The sequence below is a fragment of the Anabrus simplex genome, chromosome 1, assembly GCF_040414725.1.
Source record: "Anabrus simplex isolate iqAnaSimp1 chromosome 1, ASM4041472v1, whole genome shotgun sequence".
Taxonomy (NCBI): domain Eukaryota; kingdom Metazoa; phylum Arthropoda; class Insecta; order Orthoptera; family Tettigoniidae; genus Anabrus; species Anabrus simplex.
The window spans coordinates 1,086,100,522-1,086,123,995 of record NC_090265.1 but is presented as its reverse complement, the minus strand read 5'-3'; the positions used below and the strand labels follow the sequence as shown (position 1 = coordinate 1,086,123,995).

The 23,474-nt window shown below is 39.1% G+C and overlaps 1 protein-coding gene across 1 annotated transcript in view; it reads left to right on the top strand.

Moving 5' to 3' along the window:
* Positions 1–3,164: 3,164 nt before the first annotated feature.
* Positions 3,165–23,474, top strand: part of LOC136858101 (zinc finger protein OZF) — a 96,788-nt gene continuing 76,478 nt past the window's right edge. The window contains exon 1 of the mRNA XM_068228436.1: positions 3,165–3,306. The gene's annotated coding sequence lies outside the window, so the exon portion shown is untranslated. The remainder of the gene's footprint in view (positions 3,307–23,474) is intronic.

Genomic DNA, 23,474 nt, shown 5'->3' with positions numbered 1-23,474 from the left:
GTGTAAATCCTCCCTCCCAAATTAAGTTATTTGCCAGTTTCTGTTCATGGGCTTCACTTGCAGCTCCATTCCATTCAACTTCAGGCAAGTTTAGATCTCCCCCAATTATTACCGTATCATTATTGTTTTTATGAGTATAATCTATTATTTTCTCAAATATTTCCATATCTCTTTCCTCTCTTCCAGGCCTATATGTTCCTATAATTCCCACCTCCTTCATATTATCACAAACTAATTTTGTCCCTAATATTTCATCCCTTTCTTCAGTAAACCATTCATGCGAACAATAAGTTTCCTTCACCAGAATAAATACCCCTCCTCCTTTTTTATCTCCTCGGTCTCTACGATAGACTGTATACCCTTCTGGAAATACTTCTGTATTACCCACCCCTTCTCTCAACCATGATTCCACTCTTGTCACCACATCCGTCTCATAAGATTCCATCAATGTACCAAATTTTAATTGTTTATTTACTACACTCTGACAGTTTACCAAGAGCAATCTCAGACCTCCTTCCTCCCTAAAACTTGACTGTTGCAATTGGGTAACGTTTGACTCATGAGTTGAGAACTTCCCTGGAACCCAGATCCTTGTACATAGATCTTGATTTAAGGGTCTGGGTTTTCTGGCAAGTTTCCCTGTATGTGCCACTTTAGTGGTATGGGTTTTCTTAAGTACCGATTAGTTTGCAAATCTCTGTTGATAATTGTAGCAATTTGTCTACAGAGAGTTGCTTTTCCATTACCATTTAGATGTAACCCATGTCTAGTGAACATTTGCCTGCCAAGACCTAAAGCATCTACTACATAGACATTTCTAAAACGCTTACATAATCTCTTGATTTTTATATTTACATCATGTACAGCTTTGTTCACACATGAGTCCTCTAAAAGGTCATACCTGGGTGGCACATTTACTACAATTACTTTTGAGTCAGGTAGTTTAGAAATCTTACTTCTGAGAGTTGTAATTAGTTCCTCACCTTCATTTGCAGCAATGTCATTTGTACCACTCACAATCACCACATAATTGTCCTTCTCTAACACAGGATCACAACTTGAAAGGACGTCTTCAGTTTTGGCACCTTGTTTTATTAGTCCTAAAACCTCAGTCTCTGGATTCTGCAGCTCATCCTTGATGCCTTCTGCCATACCCCGCCCTTGACTGTCTGCGTAGAGATGAATCTTTGGCGATCTTGACTTTCGGTTGGTTTTCTTACCTCCACTGGATTTAAAATTATTTGGAAAACTTGGTGTGTCTTCTTCTGGAACTTGCTACAATAACTGAAATCTATTTTGGCACTGCAAAGAGTTTTTTCCCGGTTTTAAGTTGTACGTAGTTTCTCCCATATGTTTAACATTAGGCCTAAAATGGCCACGCGTCACTTCCGTCCACGGCGATCTTTCTTCTCCAATGTCTTCTTTATCTTCCAGTTTCTTTATTCTGTCCTTTAAGCATTCATTTTCATGTTTCATAGCGCATAAGTCCTCTTGTAGCACTCCTAAAATCTTAATTATACTTTCGTAAGTCTCTCTTTCTTGTTGTTCTGCCTCACTATCAGTTTGTTTACACTCGGGACACAGCCACTCACTTTCATCAATATCAGTCCTATTTACAATATTTGCACAACGAAAATGGTACCATTCATCACACTTACGACACAGAATCCCATTTTTAACTACTCTTCTGCATTTGCCACATTTTTCACTGCATCTTACACCATTATCTACTACGGATATCACAGAGTCACACACAGTAGTCGCCATCTTGAAATCACTTAATTCATATATTTCCCACTCCACAAGACGACATGCACCCCCAAATGATAATTGATCCACCTCCATGTTTTACGGTGGGTAGCGTATTTGCAGGTTTATTGGCTGTATTAACTTTTCTCCATAGATGACTGTTTCCATCCGAACCGTATAGAGATATTTTAGTCTCATCTGACCAAATAACTTTGTTCCAGAATGTGCAATCCTTGTTTTCAGACTCTCTGCAAAATTTCATTCTGGCTTGTCGATTTTTCTTAGTAATAAACGGCCTTTTCCGTGGTCGTCTACCGTGATAATCATATTTCCACAATACCCTACGAATTGTCTGACTTGCCATTTTCTTCTTCGTACTTTCTTCCAGCATTACGCGGATCTTAGGCGCACTTAATTGTGGATTCTGTTTTACTTGTTTCACAATATAACGTTCATCTTGCCTATTCAGTATCTTTTATTTTGCTTTCCTTGGCAAATTCTTCGTGGTTCCTCTATATCTGAATTTATTCAACACATAGTGTATTGTGGAATGAGGTTTATTTACTTTGCGTCCAATTTCACGCAAATAATACCCTTGCAATCCGAGAGATACAATTACATTTATTAGTTAGTCACGTAACTCTGTTCTTTTACCCATTAGGCCTATGTAACACACGGTCTGGTGCACTAACTGCGAAACTATACACACTAGCACAGCACAGATACACACCAGCTAGTTAGGAGTGTTCCCGAGCGACGAGGTAGCTAACGTGTACAAACAAGACTGTTGCAAGCAAATAGGCCACTACACAACATATATCACTCATATTCTTTTAAAATGGTGTACCGAGACTTTTGATCGCTAACATTAAGTTCTCAACACCTTGTGCAATAACTTATCCATGTCTTGTGCACTGGTTATGTACTATTTAGAAATTATAAAGACATTGTATCTGCTAAGTGGGGTGTACAATCAAGACTGTTATGCACTGTATGTGCAAAAAATGAAAGGAAAGGAATATTGTCTAGAATAGTCCACAAAGATCACACAACAATTAAGTAATTAATATACGGTATTACTACACTACAATACTACTTAGTCGTACTATGTTTTTTCCTACAACACCCTAACAGGATACAAACTGCCGTTAATTATTGTATTAATAGAGCAGTGTATTAATATATGTAACCGGTACCTATTCGTCATCTCGAAGAAAGGACTTTTTATGAAATGATGTTTGTCGTCAAAGAAATATTTATGAAGCGATGTATCATAGGCTTATTCGTTATCGAATTAATAATAATTTCATGTAGCCTATATAGACTGAGCAAAGGAGTGAACGATATTGCTTTATAAAGATGATATGGCTGAGTGGAGCGCTAGTGTAGCGCTCGAGCAGTACGATAGAGGCATATTGAACCTCATTGATCTATCTGTAGAGGTGTTGCAGCCAGAATTGCTATATCATTGACTATAAAAATAAACCGTGTAATACGCCTACGTACAGCACCCGTCGTAGTTATCCGTCAACTCTACATCTGGGGATCACTCGAGAGGTTAGTGCGATCTTGCAATACTATTTCCTTAACGGTTCGAAAGCGAGAGAGAACTTGCTCGTTTCTGTTATTCAATAATCTTCCTCAACATGAACTTCGTTACGTGCAGTTTCCCGACGTAATTGTCGTGTGTTTTCCGTCGTCGTCTGCATTTGTCGTCAGATACACATTTCTTTTAGCAATATGATTGATACAGTGTCTGACATTGCGAATCTCTCCGACATGCCGATCATTTACCGTGTACGATATGTGGTTTGTGAAATCACTTGTATACGCTTCGCATGGACTAAAATCGTAATCAGGTGCTATGAGGATATATGATAAATTAGATACATCTACGTTCAATCTAATTTCACCACTTTATAGTTATCCACATACGTTTGAGAAGAAAATTCCTCGATTGATACAGCAGTTTCCTTGACTGCAGATCGATCATTTCAAAACAAAATCTCAATATTTGCTCATTCATGTAATATACCGGTACTCATTTCAGAAATAGGTTAGTATCATTCCATAGTACGGTTAGTGATGAGCGATACCGTGATTTGTGAGTCACAGTGTGATTTGATATCGTGATTTTCTGATATCAGTGATTTTTAGTCGTGACGTGATCACAATCACCGCATCGTCCGTGCTGCTTGTTGTTTGTAGCTTGTGATCAAGAGAATGCCTTGTTATTGTGACTAGGCTATCTCTGTGTAAACATTTATAAGAAAATCAGCCACCTAAGGTTTTGCATTTAATAAACAGCCTACATTTTGGTTGCATTACAGATACGGTCGTTGCCAATTTACTTCTAGGCGTACAAACATGATCATTTTATTATTTACATTCTTTTTTTGTAGACATGCCGAAGTTCAACCAATATGTCAAGGAAAAAATAGGATCAATATTGGCAACAGTCGTGTTTTATACTGTAACCGATTATTTGGTATGTGCTAGGAAATGAAATTCTACACATTTATCTGGCACAAGTGAAAAATATAATGATGAATGACTATTCTCAGCCACCTAATGTAAGGTTAACGATACCAGTGCACCTTTCTCTAGATAATAGTACCGGCAGTAATTTAGAAAAATGTAAGGTATGGAAAGGCGTTGACCCAGCTGTGTGAGGGCAATTGGGAAGCTACAATGAGCAGTGGTCTCAGAGGCACGGCAATACACTTGAGGGATGTGACGTGCTGACCACACAGCTATCTAATATCTGCAAGCCTAGAGCTGCACAGCAGCTGTAAATGAAAGCCAAGACCTTTCGAGGCCTGGAGTGTTCTTGTTCTTAATTAACTTTAGAGTAATAGTGGTTTAAATGAAATAATTCGAAATTACAAAATTTATTCATTAGCTATTCCTTATCTTAGTCTGTAATTTTCATCACATTATTGTGTTTTAGATTTCACAAGAACATGCTGATAGTACGAGTCACAAAGCAAAATCAACCATGAAAAGTAACATTGGACAGACTCTGCTCACACAAAGTATACCTCCCACAATCCACAGTAGTTTCTATGCTCATATGTTTAGAGCCCTAGTTGCTGAAAATATCCCCTGGAATTCTGTGCATATTCATGTTTTCAGAGATTTGTTTACAGAAATACACCAACAACACATAGCCTACTTTCAACATCTACATTAAAGAAAAACTACTTAGATATAGGAGGTAATTTTGCCAGTCACAGAGGATATTTGGGAGTCCTTACATAGGGTTGTATGTGGACAAAACCAGCAACTCTGTGGGCAGGTACATTGCTAATCTTATAGTAGGAAAACTGGAACCCAATTGGCATTTACTGCTCTCCTTTGTTCTAAGCAGCTTCAGAAAATAGAGCAAAACATTGTGTACATCATCAACAAGGGGTTCCAGTTGTTGTATCCTGGGAGTGTTGATGATTATAAAGACCTTCTCCTTGTCTCCAATGCTGCTTCCTACATGATTGCTACTCTACCTCTCGTTAAAACTTTCTACCCTTCTTTAATGTTCATGTTACTTGCATGGCCCATGCCTTGCACAGACTCACAGAAATAGTTAGGGCCAAGTTGCCTGCAGTAAATAATCTGATTTCAACAATGAAGAGAGTGTTCTGTAAGCTTCCATCAAGAATAGCCATCTTCTGAGAGAAATTCCCCTCTATTCTTTTCCACCACAGCCAATCATCAGCTGTTGGAGTTCCTCAATGGAAGCTGCCCTGTATTATATGGAACATCTGTTATAGACAATATGCCTTTAACAGACAACTCTGCATGTGTGTCGTATGGGCAAAGATCTGCTAAAGGATTATTCCAGTGTTCAGAGAGACATTGCATATATTCAGGCAAATTTTTCATTTCTTCCAGTCAATCATTACAAAAATAAAAATAAAAGTAGAGTCTCAAACAGATATATTTTGTAATTGAGGAAGCTGAGAATATTATACAAAGTACTAGGGGTAAAGTAAGGGATAAAATAAAAGACGGGTGGGCTAGTGTATTGCAGTAGAATCTAGGTAATTCAGTGCAGGAAAGAGTACATTAGGTAATGGATGGAGAAAAGTAGATCTACCTAGTGAAATTGAACTGAAAAATGTAGGTAAATTTTGCTATGCCCCTCCAACATCTATAGGTGTAGAGCACATTTTTTCTGCTTTTAAAATTGTTTTAACAGACAAAAGACGCAGCCTGACTGTGGAAAATTAGGAGAAGATAATTGTTATGTACTGTAAAGCAAACTATGACTGAAAAGTGCAGTAGGAATGTTCCTCACAAATAAATACGCATACCAGTACTCCGCATTTAATTTAATTTTAGTACAGTACTGATGAAAACTTTTTGTTTCCTAATCCATAGCTGTTTGTAATAAACACCTGTTTAATTATGCCTTCATTTTGCAACTATTCCTATTTAGAAAGGGTAGCCACATTACTGTACTTAACGTAAAAAAAAAGTATATCACATTACAGTGTAGGTCTATACTGTCATATTTTAAAGTCTATTTTCTGCCTATTTTTAAAGCATATTTGAAGTGCCTATATTCTCTTTTAAAAACCTATAAAAGGCCATTTTAAGTGCCTAAAACATTTTTTTAGAGTCTAAAATCCCAGGTCTGTATCATCAGATACATGCCAATTGTTGACTACTGCTTTCTGGCAAAGCAAGTGAGAGGTGCTTGCATTCCAAATATTTATTCAGATTTGAAGTACTTCTTTTTAAGACAATTTCTGTTTGCACATATTACATAATGTGAAGTTTTCATCCACTTCTTTAAAGGACTGCTACAGGTCACTGTTCTTCCTTTTTCTAGAAAACGCCATTTCAGTCAACTTGCCTCCTAATACTGAGCTCCAGTGACAATATGCCCCGGGCATTCCAAAATACAGGAGAAATACATGTTTGTTACTATTCTAGGAGAGTACAGTATACCACGATTTTTTTGAACGCGCGCTTAAAAATAATACCACACTGCGAGTCAACTGACAATTTCCTAAAACTGATATTGCAAGCGATGCCGAGGATTATAAGTGTTTCAGTTGTTAATATATTCGGGAGGAATGTGCTCAATTCCTACAAATACATTATATACTGAACAATATGTTGACGTCCTTAAAAAATGAAATCAACAAATGTCCATACTGTTGGTAGGTAGCAACATTCTAGTTCGGTATATGGAGTTAAGAGGGCGTACGGTGATCACTTGATGTGAAATCTTGAAATCACGGCTGATCACAGTGATAGCGTAGAAAGTAACAGTCGTTACTCGTGATTTATTGATAACAGTGAAAAAATCACAGTTCGTGAAATATCGCCCATCCAAGACCAACTACAATTACATCAGACCGTAATCCAGGAAAAACATGGCGGACATCGGTGGGCGATATGAGAGGTTGAGGGCAAGGTTATGCGAGTTTATTCCGAGTCACCTAAAGAAAAGATCACAAGTCGAACGTCATGAAATGCAACTCATTAACTCGAAATATGAATAATTAAATACGATATATAGATGTCAACAAAGAACATTATTAACCTTACATGAAATACTATGACACCACTATTAACCACCGCCCATTATGTAAAACACGCAAACAAATTTCTCCAACAATATTTCAACCCTCCAAAAACCACCTGTATTGCTGAGTAGGTACAAGCGATATTTGTATGATACACTTGGCCATCTAAAGAACTCGTTACCTTATAACTCACCAGAATTGACGGCAAAATTGTATATTACATAAAAAAGAACATAATCCTCATGTTCACTCACGGGAAAGGGGTTAGGTTTAGTTTATGCACGTTCATTGTAAAACGTTGAAAATTAATTACATCATTCTTGCACCACCGTTTAATTTCGTCTCTAAATCATAAATCTTGGTCATGATTTTGCGGATGATTTTGAGACTGATTTAATTTTCTTTGATTTCAAAAATGATAAAATGATTAATGTACACAGCATTATTAGGCCTATGATTCGGTTCGAAGTTTTCCTTACGAATGCTCTTAACCCAATTTTGCCTTTTGGAAACGGGAACACTGAAACTCTTATTTACATCCAGGCACACAGCACATTAAACTATAAACATATTGCATAGGTAACTAAAAATGAAGAAAATACTTTCAGAGAACAACACAAGAATGAACGTTAACCTAATCACCGCCGATATTGTTGGAATAAATAAGTTCTTTGAGAACAAACAGCTTCTTACGGCGCTGAAAGAGGATCTATAACCTTCTTAAGACCATAAATAAATATAATGTACGATTAATAATATTCAAATTTCCGTAAATATTTGGTAACAACACGACTTTCACAAATCAAAACAAACGCATGCTAACACTCCAGCTGCCGCCATTATGGACAGTTTCTATAGGTCGGTTAAGGTCTGAGATATTGTAGTTGGTCTTGGCCCATCACTAAGTACGGTACTTCTCGAATAATAAGGTTCTACAGTATGGATTTATACAAATGTTTCTAAGAATGGGAGTGGTTCACTTCTTTTCACTAAATTTATCGATAACAGAATTTCGTTGTAATTGGGACGACGTGATCTGTTAAGTGAGATTCTCCCTGTAAAATTTGAATTCAACTTCGTCTTTGATAGTTGAAAATACTTCAGACAGGGAAAGACGTTGATTGGAGATCATTGCGAGATGACAACAAAATCCTACTAGTTGCATGGCGCAATTCGTTCCATTTCTACAGGTGTAACAGTAAGGTACGGCCAACTTTTCAGGACACATTTCTCACACGCAGAAGACAAAAATATATCGTCAGGCGTCCAGAAACGCTTATTTCCATGTTAGAATTAATTTGCTACCGTACGACTCTACATGCCGGTCGTACATTAATCACCTGAAACTCGCAGGAACACAACGTACCAGGGTACCACATGAAACCCTTTCTTACACGAAATGTTCAAAATGTCCTCCGTTAGCATTAATGCAGTTGCCTACGGCAACGATTAATGCATACATCAACCCGCCGTCGCATTGAATCCCGGATGCGCTGATGCTGGGACGCCGAGTTTTGAAAATTAGTGCGGGTGCTCTTAACTCACAGTCCAACCGAGCAAGTGACTGCGCGATTTGAGTCACTTCGCTATCAGCTTGCATTCGGGAGATAGTGGGTTCGAAACCCACTACCGGCAGCCCTGAAGATGGTTTTCCGTGGTTTCCCATTTTCATACCGGGCCTTAAATAAGGCCACGATCGCTTTCTACCCACTCCTAACCCTTTTCCTATCCCATAGTCGCCACTTAAATGGGTAATACTTGATGGAAAACAAACTTGTTTTATTAGGTACTTTTTCAACAATAATGCATGAGTAAAAACAAAAGTCCTCATATAATCGACATACAATCCTCATAAAAGGTAAGGGTGTGTTTTATTCATTAGAAAATACGAGATTAGAAGGATTAAAATTATGGATGCTAAAGAGATGCAAACGGTGTCTATGACATCTTAAGGTAAAAAAAAACGGTAATATTCTCGTGATACCAAACTGAATTTATAAAGAAGAAGCAAAGTGGCTCAAATTTGGCGTTAGTACAATAATAAGAGAAACTTAAAGTCTTTAGTACAAAATCTAAAATATTTGCGGAATTTCTAAGGCCCGCGCAAAGAGAGTGAGTTCCTACGAACGGTCAATCGTTTGATGAAAATATTCGCCACAGTTTCAAGGATCACTTTATTTTTTTGTTTCTTGATCATAGACATCGACATGCATGATTGCATTGTCGTTAAATTTTCCTTGCATCGTGGTAGTGCACAGGTACCGGTAAATTTTAAATCGTCTCAAGGAGGAAAGGAACGTTCTGATATACTGTACATATCAAAACGGGTGTATTTAGAGCGATCTTTAGCATAATTAACTAGGTACCTATAGAATCAATTGCCCTTTCTGAAGTTTTTGATGAATCGGATCTAATCTCTATATAGCTCGCTTGGGGGCCATGATCGTTAAGGCGCTGAAATCTAAGACTGTCTGACACCGAGCTTAGCCGGTTCGAGTCCCGTTCTTCAAAATTTTTAAAAATCAGAATGTTGGCCGGCAGAGTAGGGGAGGTGGTGGTATACAATTTCTAATCACTAGATTGCGTGTCAAAAGCCTGGATTAAATTCCAAACCTCTCCGCAGTGCTCATATGGAGTGAGGGCATATGACGCTGATGATGGTGATTCGTCCGTCGGATGGAGACGTTAAGCCTTGAGCAGACCCCTTGGTGCTATTCGACAGGAATAGGCTATGTGCCGGCACCGGGGTTCACCCTCTCCCTACTATCATATATCACGTCATTCATTTCATCTCATTAACTCCTCTGATGAGGTTGATGTCAGGACGGGCATCCGGTCATTAAAATCTGCCACGACAAATTCATCTCACCTCATACCCAACCCCACAGGGAAACTGGACAAGGGTTGGACAAACAACAGATCTAATCTTTATATATATAAAAGTTCAGTCTGCGTGTGTTTGTGATCACAAAACTCTAGAAGTAGTTGGTCGATTGGCTTGAAATTTTGATACAACGTTGTATTCGAATACGAGCGTGTTTTGGAAATGTTTGAATAAATCGGATAGGTATTTTGTATAATGAGTAATTGTATGGGATTAATTTAATTACAAACCCGCACCAAGATTGGATCGACTTTGATGGGCAGACGATGGCTTAAGCTATATCATTATTGTCCGGTAAGAATTGCTGTATATAGGAGAATGGGAACACGTCGCCATGTTTTATGAAGGACCCTTCTTGCTAGGAGGTTCATGCAATTAAGCAACTCATTGCCTGTTATTTGGAAATAGGAATTCAACATGCCGTGATTGAGATGTACTTTCATGTATTGCCCGACCAAGGCGAGTTATTGTAAATGTGAATAAATGTGTTCTGTGCTCGCAAAACTCTAAAATTAGTCGATCGTCATCTGTATTTTTATCAGCCATAGTACGAGTTTTATGAGTGAATCAAGAATAATAACAGCACAACAGTCTCAACAACGCCAAGAACAATTAGATCAGCAGCTAAGACGAATGCAGTTGCAATATCTGAATGATCGAGCTTCATATTGTTAAGTAATAATAAAAGATTCTTAGTCATAGTACGGCAGCCTTTAGTCAGTCAGTCAGTACCATAACCATTTATCATCGGTAATGCCTCGCCCACACTCGAACATAGGCCGCTGTTCTCGATATGCAATCACAGAACATCAGTGGATATCAAACCTCACTGATCAAGAACGTTTAAACGACAATAAACGTGTTAGAGTCAGAAGTTCTCGAAGGCGAGCAGAAGAATCGGCAGATCAGTGGGAAGAAAGACTTGAAGTCTTACGAGTTGAATCGCGAAGAAGTAGTGCGGCACAATCATCTCAGCGACGCCAAAAACAATTAGATCAATAGCGAAGACGTAGACTTGCGGTTGCAATATCTTAAAGATGGAGCCTCATATCACCGAATTGCTTTTTCATACGAACAGAATATTCAGTACAATACCTGATGTAAATTTGTTCAAATCGAAAAAAAAATGGACTAAGTTTATCCGCACTGCACAGGTATTAAATTTAAAGGAAAAATCCCAGGAATGTGCTGCGCGAGCGGAAAAGTTCTCCACTGTGAACATACAGTGAATGGATGATTTCATGGTGCTTCACAAAACTCTCCCATACTATACAGTCCATCAAATTTGCACAAATCCAGCTATTGTCATCTAGACGGGATTTTTGCCTACTTACGATGTAATTTCGGTTGTGTTCCCATAATGCAAAGTTGTTCCGTATTTGAATATGCATCCTTAGTTCAAAAGCTTTAATGGTGTTCACTCCTTCAGAGCGAAGGGGTGTCTTGCACCTGCTCTTGGATAAATGTCGCCGAATAGACTAAATAAACGAATATTCTGAAGTAAAAAGTAATGCTGTTTTCTACTAACTTAAGAGGATGGTTATCTAGTTGTACTTCCTCTTAAAACACAAATTACCACCACCACTACTGAATTAACTTAAAACAGTTGTACACCCTCATCAACGCCGCTATAATTTTGATCGTACTGCAGGATTTTCATCCCTACAAGATCAACAACTTAACTTTGTTTTATTACGTATCTTGATAGAACTATTCAGTATGTTCTACTTAATGGGGATATTACACATTGTAAACAGTCGCTTGGCTCATGACGACTTGTTATATACTTGGAGCATCCAATTTTAATTTTCTTCCTCCAAATATTTTAACGATCAACACATTACTTGTTATTACCTTGACCCTGTCCCATTCTTACCATAACTGCAATGTCTAGGTTCCTTTTATATATACGAGGTGATCATATTCCGTAAGAGGCGCATAGACAAAGATGATCGACTGCCCTGAAATGGATCAACGACAACGTTTCCACCGGGCTAATATCAATAAATGTAATTAATCGTCAAATCATTTCATCAATCTCTCCCCGTCCCATATCCTCAGAAACAAAATCCCATATCTCATCATTCTCATATTATTATTCTTTTATTGAAGAGAATGAGAACTTTTTCGCAGCCGATAGATGCAACTTCTCTTGCTACTCTCATGAAACTGTCAGTTGTTCCATCTCACCTTGCGACCTCTAACATTACAAAAAACATGTTTACATTTGTACGTGTGAACCTACCCCTGTTCATGAACCCTAAAACGTATAATATTCGAGATCACAAAGGTATATGGGCATCTACTTGAACCTGTCCTTTAAGTGTTCCTTGGATATTAATACGTGCTGAACTCAGACCACCCTTGGCCTTTATTACTGCACTAACTCTGCGGGCCAGACCGTCCACTCGGTGTCGGAATATGTCCGTGGGGAATGACAGATCATTCTTCCTGCAGGTGTAGCAAGCGAAGTTAGTGATGTGGGCTGATGGCGGACTGGAGCAAATTCGCTTTTTCAGTTCGTCCTTGAGGTGTTTGATAAGACTGGGTTTGGGGATCTGGATCGGCCAATTAATTTCCGGAGCGTAATCAACTGACGAACAGACATCACTTTATGGCAGGGAGCATAATCATTCCGAAAAGATACGGGACAGAGAGAATATAATTGCAGGCAGAGTGTAAAATCAATCTTAGATGGTGAGTCTTCTGTTTTTTCTTTTCTTTGCTAGTGATTTCACGCCGCACTAACACAGGGTTTTCGCCGGCGCAAGGATGGGAAAAGGGGTAGGATTGGGAAGGAAGCGGTTGTGGCCTTAATTAGGGTACAGCCCCAGCATTTGCCTCGTGTGAAAATGCAATGGGTAACCACGGATAACTGTCTTCAGGGCTGCTGATTGTGGATTCGAACCTGGCGTCTGCCTCTAGCAAGCTCACAGAAGATCATGAGTCTTCAGTCTGCATCTTGTGTGGTAAGATATTCAACCTGGAAGGCGTAAGAGTTTCTTGCGTACCTGCGCACAAACTTTTCTTCACGGGAAGTTCCTATTAACTCATTCTGGACAAACATCATTCCATTATAAGGTATGCAATAGCATGTCTCCTCGGAAGTTTCAGCTTAATAATAATAACTTTATTGCAGCCAAGTGGCCATATATAAGGTACATTAAACTATTATAAGTAAGTATCACACCACTAATATTAATCTACGTTTTACAGTAGTGCATTTGTTGAAATGGTAACGTTCGCCATGGCCTTCACACAACTTACAAACGCACTGCTCAGACGGGTCATGATAGCCCTGCCGAGTACATAGCCTATGGAGAAAACCATGTCTTGCCAACCTGTTTAGAGCACTTCGCGTATCATTGTTTGGTCCAGACCAGCTACGGTTGAACATGACATTTGTCGAGTAAAATTCTACTTCCGTCTAATTTGATGAAGCTCTTGTTTCTGTTTTGTAGAAGGGTACTGCATTCTGATTCGTAGATCTTCCAATAAAAATGTCTCAGATGGTAGTATGTATGGCAGTCTTGAGGGTGACGTTTTTGAGATCCACAGTGTTCTTTTCAGAAATCTACCTTTGACATTTTCGATGGCTCGGAGGTCAGATACTGTTATGTGTTCTCAGATGATCTCCAGGCCGTTTGTTGGAACTGGAAGTACTTTAGCATAAAATGAACTCACGGCCGTGCTTAAGGATAGTATCGTGGGATCCGAAATATCGCAAATGCATCTGATGGCTGCGGAAGTTTTCTCTATTACATGATATTTGAAAGAGTTTACTGAACGTTGAAGTGTGATACGCAAATATTCAGATGAACGCACAAACTCTAAGTCCTTCTTTCCATGTTGTAGTCTGTCATTGGCCGTGATTCTTCCCCCTTTTATAAATACCATCTGGACTGTTTTATATTTTTTAAATTTCCAATCTGTTTTAATGGTATAGTCTTCGAGTTTATCCATTGCATTCTGTAATTTTTCCCTGTTGTTTGACCATATAATCATATCGTCAGCGTATAAATACATTGTAACGGAGGTTTCGTGAGTGATCATTGTGATGTCTGCCAAAGCAATGTTGAATAAGATAGGGCTTAGAGGATTACCTTAGAGAATTCCATTACACTGTGTTGTGATTGCTGAATATGTCTTGCTGCCATGTACTGTCACTCGGTTATATGCCAGGATGTTGTTTATTGCTATAGTCAGTGGACTGTCTTTTCCTATCATATCGGCTGCTTTCAAAAGGAACATATCTCTGTTCAGCAGATCAAATGCCTTTCTGAAGTCTATGAAGATTACATAGAATTTTCCTTTTGATGTATAATGTTGTCCTGAATATTGTTAATGAGATTTTTACTGCATTTAGAATTCCTCTTCCTTTCATAAATCCGAACTGTAGATCAGGGGTGAACGTTCAAGCTGCTGCGGCAAGTCTGTTATCCAGTATTTTTGCAAAGACCTTGTAGAATTTATTTTGTAGGGTTATGTCGCTGTGTGAGCCTGGGCCACTTCTATCTCCTTTGCCTTTGTGTATCATCTCTCTGACGGAATGTATCCATCCATCTGGGAATTCTCCTGTTGCAAAACATTTGTTGAATACGGTGGTCCAGGTGTCAAGCAGTGTGTCACAGGTGTCTTTCAAGTTTTCATTAAAAATCCCATCAGGCCCAACTGCTTTTTTTCTTCGGTGCCGAGAATAACAGTTTTGACTTCCTCCTGTTCTATCGGATCTGTTATTGAGGCAACATTTCTTCGTAGTGGGAGAGCGGTTTTAAGATTTTGCTTGATTAGAATTTTTGAGATGTGTGGTTATCGGAAGGTCTGGAATGGAGCATGTTTCTCGCATCTTGAGTGCAATGAATGGATCATTGGGGCTTCTTGTGCTTGCGTTGTGCCACATCTTCAAGGTATTTTGCTTTCTTTTGTGTAACAGCTTTTTGTACGCTTTCCTCTTCAGTGCATAATCTGTTAGCGTGGAATGGTCCTTTGATTGTCGCACCTTATGGAGAAGGTCAAAGGGTCTCTTGTCTAAGTTTATAACATTCGGAGTCATACCAAATCTTGGCGATTCTTGGTGGCTTCCGGACTTGCGATTCCTTGATAATTTTCAGCGTTGTGTCTAGTGCTGAATCTACTGTAGAAGACCTTCCTCAAACATCTGCAATATATTTTGCAGTTCGTCTTTTCTCCTTTCACGAGTATCAGTTGATACATTTCTTGTGATAATCCACTCCTTCTTGTTATTTCTTCTGTAACAATTCTTGAACGGACAAGTATGTGTTTTCTTAGAGCGGCAACCGAGTCCGAACATAGGACGTTTTGATTGTATATTGTTAGACAGTCCCCTTTCACAAAAGTTAAGTCTATGGTGCTTTTCCCATTAGGAGCTATATAAGTTACAGCTTGTGGTATATTTAGCAGAATATATCCCTCATCGTGTAGGAAGTCTACTTAGAGTCTTGTCTTGTAATCGAGTTTGTCGATTCGACAGTTCAGGTGTCCCCAAAAATTACATTTCTGTCATCTCTCATTGTTGTAATGGCTCTTACAATGTGCTCTACTGCATCACCTCTTTTCTTTGTGGGGCTGATGTATAGACCTATGATAGTTAATTTAACTGTTCGAATAATTACATATTATCTTCTATGAGTGTTCCCTTCACCTTTCCTATGCAGTCTTTATAGAAGATGCTGGCTCTTCCTTGCGGTCTCCCTTTTTATTTTGGTGTGGCTACGGCATGTTTGCTATATAGGTATGACAGGATGATATGTTCCGTTAAGAATGTTTCTGTGGTTATGATTACAGGAAACCGTTGCCAAAAGAAATCTGAGATTAACGAGATAATTCACTTCAGCCCTTCAATGTCTCAGAGTAGAATGCACAGAATTCCTGATTTGTTTGATTCTTCTTCGTTTGTATCGACCTATAGCCGGATTATAAGGACGCACTTGTTTGTCTCCGAAAAATAAACGGGCGCACTATAATTTCCTTTGGCCAGAAATTGGGATCTTGTAGAGAGGCAAGAAATGTGAAGTCTGAACCTGATTCGAATGCTGTACTGGTTCCTTTAGTTGGCAGCATTTCACACTCAATATCCCCCTCGATTCTGTTTGTTTGGAGACGTCTCCAAGGAAACAGAATATTCCGATATCGTCCTACTATTCAGTCTACCCATGTAAATCCATGCCTTTTTTTAGGGCTGCCTGCAACCGTGAGTCAGTCTTCTGGCTACAGCCGATCACTGTGTTCCCTCTTGTACGATTATTTCTAGTTTCTCTTGTTTTAGATCTTCTTTCTTGATAAGTAGGTCATGGTCCTGTGTCGTCTAGAGTGTCCTTATTCCTGTTGAATTCTTCCACGTATTCTCCTTTTGATACTGGTCCTGAAATCGAGTTATTTTCATCCTTCTTAGATACTTTTGTGTTATTTCTTTGTTGGGTTTCACGTTTTTTTGTTCTGTTGGAGGCCCCCCTGGTTTCACATTGTCGGGAGGTACTGGGGCTTGACGTTTATCGACCGTCAAGCGATTTATTCCCTTCTCTTTGATTACGGATTTCCCGGGTAATCCTAAGGTAATTCATTAGTGTGGTTTGTATTTCTTCTCGTATTCTCCTTTAGAGACCACTTTCCAAGAATTCTAGTACTTTTTGTATTTTATCCTCGAAAGACGCTAGATACCGTACTTTTCATTTGAAATTTTCTTTTTCAATAAATGGGGTTTTCATTCACTACAAAGCCACGTTAATTTGCAGTTCTTTCGCTTAAGTATACCAGATTCACATCCGGTCATTCCACAACAGTCAATATGATGCCATCTGTTGCAGCCTTCACACTCAACAGCGTCCTTACTGTTGCCAACCTTCTTGTGACAGATGTCACAAATATAAACACGTTGAGTGTGAAGTTCTCCTTCTGCACCTATAATCTCTTTCTCTGTGCTGCCCGGCATTGTCGTATATTCACGTTGCTTGACGAAGGTTAATTTGACAGTCAGCTTAATGTAGTAAGATCTCAGATATTATACGTAAACACGCATTTTCTACATCTTATTCCAATCTAGGTCCTATGTCACTTTAAAGACAAAGTCACCTCCGTACAGGCCATGAAGGCCCTTGGAGGAGTGGAAAGTAAAGACTTCCACCATTGTTAACCGCGGCACGTGATGGAGTAGAGTGGCTAGCTCTGCGCCCGGCCGCCTTTGCCCCCAGGAATTAACCTTGTACTCATTTTTGGTGTAGGCTGAGTGAATCTCAGGGCCATATGCACCTCCTGAAGTGGAAATCTCGTTTCTTAAATTTCACGACTTCCTGACGGGGATTCGAACCCACGTCCTTCCTGGTCCCATGTCACTTTACTGTACCAAAAATCATGCAGGAATAAACTTTAATATGCTCCTAAATGAAGTAAAAAATTACACTGCAAGTTTCACTCGCGTACACCACTAACTATATAAATTTGTCTTTTCGATGTTTGGCGTATTTGTCAAACGTTCATCCCCTCCGTGTGTGAAAGTCATACCGCAGTACATGCAAGAGTGCATTTCCTCTCCTACGTGAGTGAGATGAGCAAATGCCTTACCGCACTTGATGCATAAGATAAGCGTTTCATCTCAATGTGCAACTTTCTGCGGCGTGGCATTGGAAGTGCTGTAGGGCGTAGGCGAGTTGTTTCACTGTCCAACTGACCCACATTACTCTAGCGTGTTACGTACCTTAATGATAGGAGCCTCCAGATATTTTGTGTATCGATCTTGTAATTTCTCACATATTTTCGGATTTTTGGTTGTTTTATTCCGTTGCTATATTTTCTTGCGATTGAACATATGGTGTCTAAGTATGTATTCAGTTCATTTATCACTTTTTTCGCCATATTTCCGGGACCGACTGGCACACGACATGACACGACACGAATTCTTTCACTCAACTTAATCAACAAGAGTTATATCATTCTAGAGGTAGCCTTTTCCATTGTTATATATATAATACGACGTGTGCTAGGAAGTTTATAAAACACACCTCTTAATCCACTCTAGTCAATGAACATTCCAATGTCACGTACGCAGTATCACGTTTTATCAGTAGGGCAGCCTTAGCGATGCGACATTCGATTCATTTTACTGAATCGATTCATTTTATTCCGTTCACGTTACTGAATCGATACAGTGATCCGATTCACGGGACATTAGTCACCGCTCCTACTGCATCTGTGTAGTATGTGCTGGTAAGACAGCAGCAACAGCATTCAGTGCTCGCAGCTGCCATCTGGTCTTCATACTATTAACTCCTTTCTTAAAAAAATGCTAGTCACTCTAATACATCGAAGGTTTCCAGCGACGCAGGGTGGGAAAGGTTAGGATTAGGAAGGTAGCAGCCATGGCCTGAATTAAGGTACAGTCCCAGCACATCCTGGTGTGAAAATGGGGAAACTATGGAAAACCATCTTAACGGCTGCCGACGGTGGGATTCGAACCCACCATCCCCGAATGCCAGCGCATAGCTACGCGATACTAACCGCACGACAACTCGCTCAGTCATTTCTGAAAATATGTACTTTTCTATCAGCTGAGGATTTTTAAATCGTCATGTTTTGTATACGCTACCCGTGATGTATAGTAGCCCGCAGGTTTCCAGATTCAACACTCTGTTGGTTAAGTTATTGCGTCTGTCCACATATGATTGAAGTCTTGTGCAACGATGTGACATATGAACTGAGAGAATACTGAGCCGTTCTTCCCAATATAAAACAGGTACTTTTGAGTGGTCATGAGCATGACTCATTGTCATAGGGCAGTCTAGATTCGAGTTTAATTGTCAAATGTCAACTAAGTTATAATACTAAGATTCATCAAACTAATAAATAGTATAACCTAATAGCCTACTTATTTACTAGCTACTTCAGAAGTATGTTTTGACTACCTTTTTAACACTGCAAATAAATCCATCTATTATTTAAACTTCCCTGTAAGAAGAGGACAGTGAATGCAAATGGGTATTATTTTCATATGAGCTAAGCTCGAGAGTTCATTAGAGCATACAATTATTTCGGTGTGCCATGGCTCACTGTATGTCTCGCTGCAGTGGAATCTCGGCTCCCCGCCAGTGTCCAGTGAGCCGATAAGGAGCCGTGTGTATGTTGTGTCTCACTGAGCCGCGCTCGTTCACGATTCTTTCACTGTCTCGCTGCAGCGGAAGCTCGGCTCCCCGTCAACGTACAGTGAGTGCGCCACTCAGCACTGTCCGCTGGGAGTAAGTTGAATCGTGTGCCGTGAGCTCGCCGTTCCTGTGAATCGATTCACTCGTACACTTGAATGAATCGATACAATGCTTCGAATCATGCATTCAGTAACCAACATTAATAAATGTACGTGTTAACTCATTCCTGACAAACACCATTCTGTTGTAATTTATGCAATAGCAGGTTTTCTTGGAAGTCTTACAGCACATGTTTTCTCACTTACCTGCAAGGTCAACTGCTGTGACATATGCAATAGCACGTACATTAGCTCACTTTGGAGAAAGATCTTTTCTTGTAATGCACCATCATGAAAAATTAAAATGTATAATTTGGTGACCTATTAACTTATCTTCTTGACGAATGTTTTCCGATTAGATAATGTTTTTAGATTAAGCGTGTTTAAACGTGTTTTATATCTGACCAAAAATATGGCTTCCTATTAAGATCGCAACATTGTTGTTTGGGTTTCTTGACTCTTATTTAGTATTAAGTGAACGATGCGAGTTTTGAACTCGTAGAAGTCATAAAATTGTGCGCCCTTCCATATGTCTAATTTATAACGGAGATGACGGTTTATATTTTGTATTGTGTCTAGCGTAATGTTTTGTGGATTATGCACGTGATAGCGATCCTGGTTAATGGTGTATATTATATTTTTTGAATATAGGAGCTCTAATTGTTCTTAAATATGTGTATGCATTGTTGCTATCATGGTGGCAAAAATAAGTTATGGCCAAGTACACTCTTAGTACCGTATTAGTTTTCCTGGTGTTCAAATAATAGCTTTCCTGTCATATCAACATGTCTGTAGGATGTATTTATGAATTGTTTATTGTAATTTCGCGGAATTATGCTCTGACAGATTTTATTCAGGTTAACTTCGAATAAGGAAATCATCTCGCATATTGATTACTCCTCATTCCAGTGACAATAATGAGTTCAGTGAGGTTGGACTCAGCGCAGCCCGATCATCGCTGTGTTTCCTTTCTCTGTTAAATGACATTAGATATGAAACCCTCGCCCTCGAATGTACGATGCTAAAGATCCTAACAAAACCCTTATGGTAACGCCTGACTAGCGAAGTCGATTCCAAACTACCAGAGGAACAATTCAGTTTTAGAAGAGGGAGGAACACGATACGGGCCATCAAGTGCCTACTGGATGATATTGAAGCAGGTAGAACTAGAGCGGGAGGCAAGCTATACACCATTTTCGTCGACTTCTCCAAAGCTTTCGACTCTATCAGCCGAAAAATCATAATGGAGAAACTAGACAGATTAATGAGAAGTAATGCAAGTCTCAAACGACTAATTCAGAACATACTGGCCTCAAACTGCATAGAAATTAGTGACGGAATAGCGAATTCCAACCCATTTCAACAAACCACCGGTGTACTACAAGGGAATCCACTAAGACCAGTGTATGTTGGGTATTCAGCCCGAAAGCTGGTTTGATCCTCCACATCTCTGCCAACAGCTGTCATAAACAGCCTAGGCATCACTGAAGAGGCATACTAGGGAAATGAGGAGTGATGCAGTTTCCCGTTGCATTCCTCACCGAGCCAGAAGTTGCTATTACATATCAGTCTGCCAAGCCCACTGAAATGCATGCACCAACTGACCGTATGAGCGATATTTTCACACCATTCATAACAGGGACTGGCTGCATAAGGAATGGTATTACTAGCATCACTCATACCTTATATTAAGACGTAGGTACTTACAATGATCCCCAAAACGAACTTTCACCCTATTAACGCAGTAATTAAAACTGAGAGGACTTTTCCTATTTGTGAAACTCACAACCTGACTTTTAACCGAGTTTATTATCATACCATTGCCTAATGTCCATCTCACAACATTATCCAGGTCATTTTGCAGTTGCTTACAATATTGTAACTTATTTATTACTCTGTAAAGAATAATATCATCTTCAAAAAGCCTTATCTCTGATTCCACTTCATTACACCTATCATTTATATATACTGTATAAGAAAACATAAAGGTCCAATAATGCTGCCTTGAGGAAATCCCCTCTTAATTATTACAGGGACAGATAAAGCGTTGCCTACTCTAATTCTCTGAGTTCTATTTTCTAGAAACTTTCCCACCCATTCAATCACTCTTTTGTTGACTCCAATTGCACTCATTTTTGCGAGTAGTCTCCCATGATCTACCCTATCAAATACTTTATATAGGTCAATCGCGATATAGTCCAGCTGACCTCCTGAATCCAGGATATCTGCTATATCTTGCTGGAATCATACAAGTTGAGCTTCAGTGGAATAACCTTTTCTAAACCCAAACTGCCTTCTATCAGACCTATTATTAATTTTGCAAACATGTTTAGTATAATCAGAAAGAACGCTTTCCCAAAGCTTACATGCAATGCATGTCAAACTGACTGGCCTGTAATTTTCAGCTTTACAGTATGTCTATCCCCCTTTCCTTTATACACAGGGGCTGCTATAGCAACTCTCCATTCATTTAGTATAGCTCCTTTACGCAAACAATAATCAAATAAGTACTGTTAGATATGGCACTACATCCCAACCCATTGTCTTTACTATATCACCCGAAACGTTACCAATTCCAGCTGCTTTTCTAGTTTTCAACATTTGTATCTTACTGTAAATGGCATTGTTTCATAGGTAAAGTTTAATACTTCTTTGGTATTAGTCACCTCCTCTATCTGGTCATTATCCTTGTAACCAACAATCTTTACATACTGCTGACTGAATACTTCTGCCTTTTGAAGATCCTCACATGCACACTCCCCTTGTTCATTAATGATTCCTGGAATATCCTTTTTGGAACCTGTTTCTGCCTTAAAGTACCTATACATACTCTTCCATTTTTCACTAAAATTTGTATGACCGCCAATTATGCTTGCCATCATGTTTTCCTTAGCTAACGTCTTTTGTAGATTCAGTTTCTCAGTAAGTTCGTGCATATGTCCTTACTTCCACAGCCATTTCTACCTCTATGTCTTTCCAACCTGCACCTCCTTCTTAGTCTTTTTTTCTTCTCTGTTATAATAACATAGTGGATCTTTACCATTCCGTACCACGTTTGAATGTACAAACTTATTTTTCACATTCCTCAACAACTGCTTTAAACCCATCCCAGAGTCTGTTTCAATTTTTATTTACCGTTTTCCACCGATCATAGTTAGTTTTTAGAAACTCCCTCATGCCTGTTTTATCAGCCATATGGTGCTGCCTAATAGTCCTAATTTTAATACCTTCCTTTCTTTCACATTTATTTTTAAGTACCATGAAAACAGCTTCGTGATCACTACTACCATCTATTACTTCGGTTTCTCTATAGAGTTCATCTGGTTTTACCAGCACCACATCCAAAATATTCTTACCTCTGGTTGGTTCCATCACTTTCTGAATCAGATATTAATTTATTTGCCATTTGTTGGTCATGCTTCTTGTCATTCACATGACCTTCCCAATTGACATTTGCTAAATTGGGATCAACCGCTACAATCACGTCCCTTTCCTTATCATTTCCCCACATAGCTGATTATCTTATCAAATAATTCTGAATCAGCGTCAGCGCTACTCTTTCCCGGTCTGTACACTCCAAAGATATCAAGTTGCCTATTTTCTTTAGAAATGAGCCTTACACCTAGAATTTCATGTTTGTCATCTTTAACTTTTTCGTAGCTTACAAATTCTTCTTTCACCAGAATGAATACTCCCCTACCATTCCTATCCTGTCTCTATGATACACACTCCAGTTCCGTGAGAAGATTTCTGTATCCATGATGTCATTTTTCGGCAATGATTCAACTCCTATTACAATATAAATTAAGTATATATCCATTAAATTAATTAATTACATTCCTTTCTTTACAATACTTGTACAATTCAGCACTAACATTGTTATGTCATCCCGTACTTGACTTCCAGTTCCCTGTTCCCTTATCACCGCTCACTAGACCACCCCGTTTCTCTGAATGTACCTCTCTATAACCCTTACAAACAAATTCCCTAACTTATATGTACCACTGCTGTTTAATTGAAGGTCGTGTGAGCGCAGAATGCTATCTCCTACCCA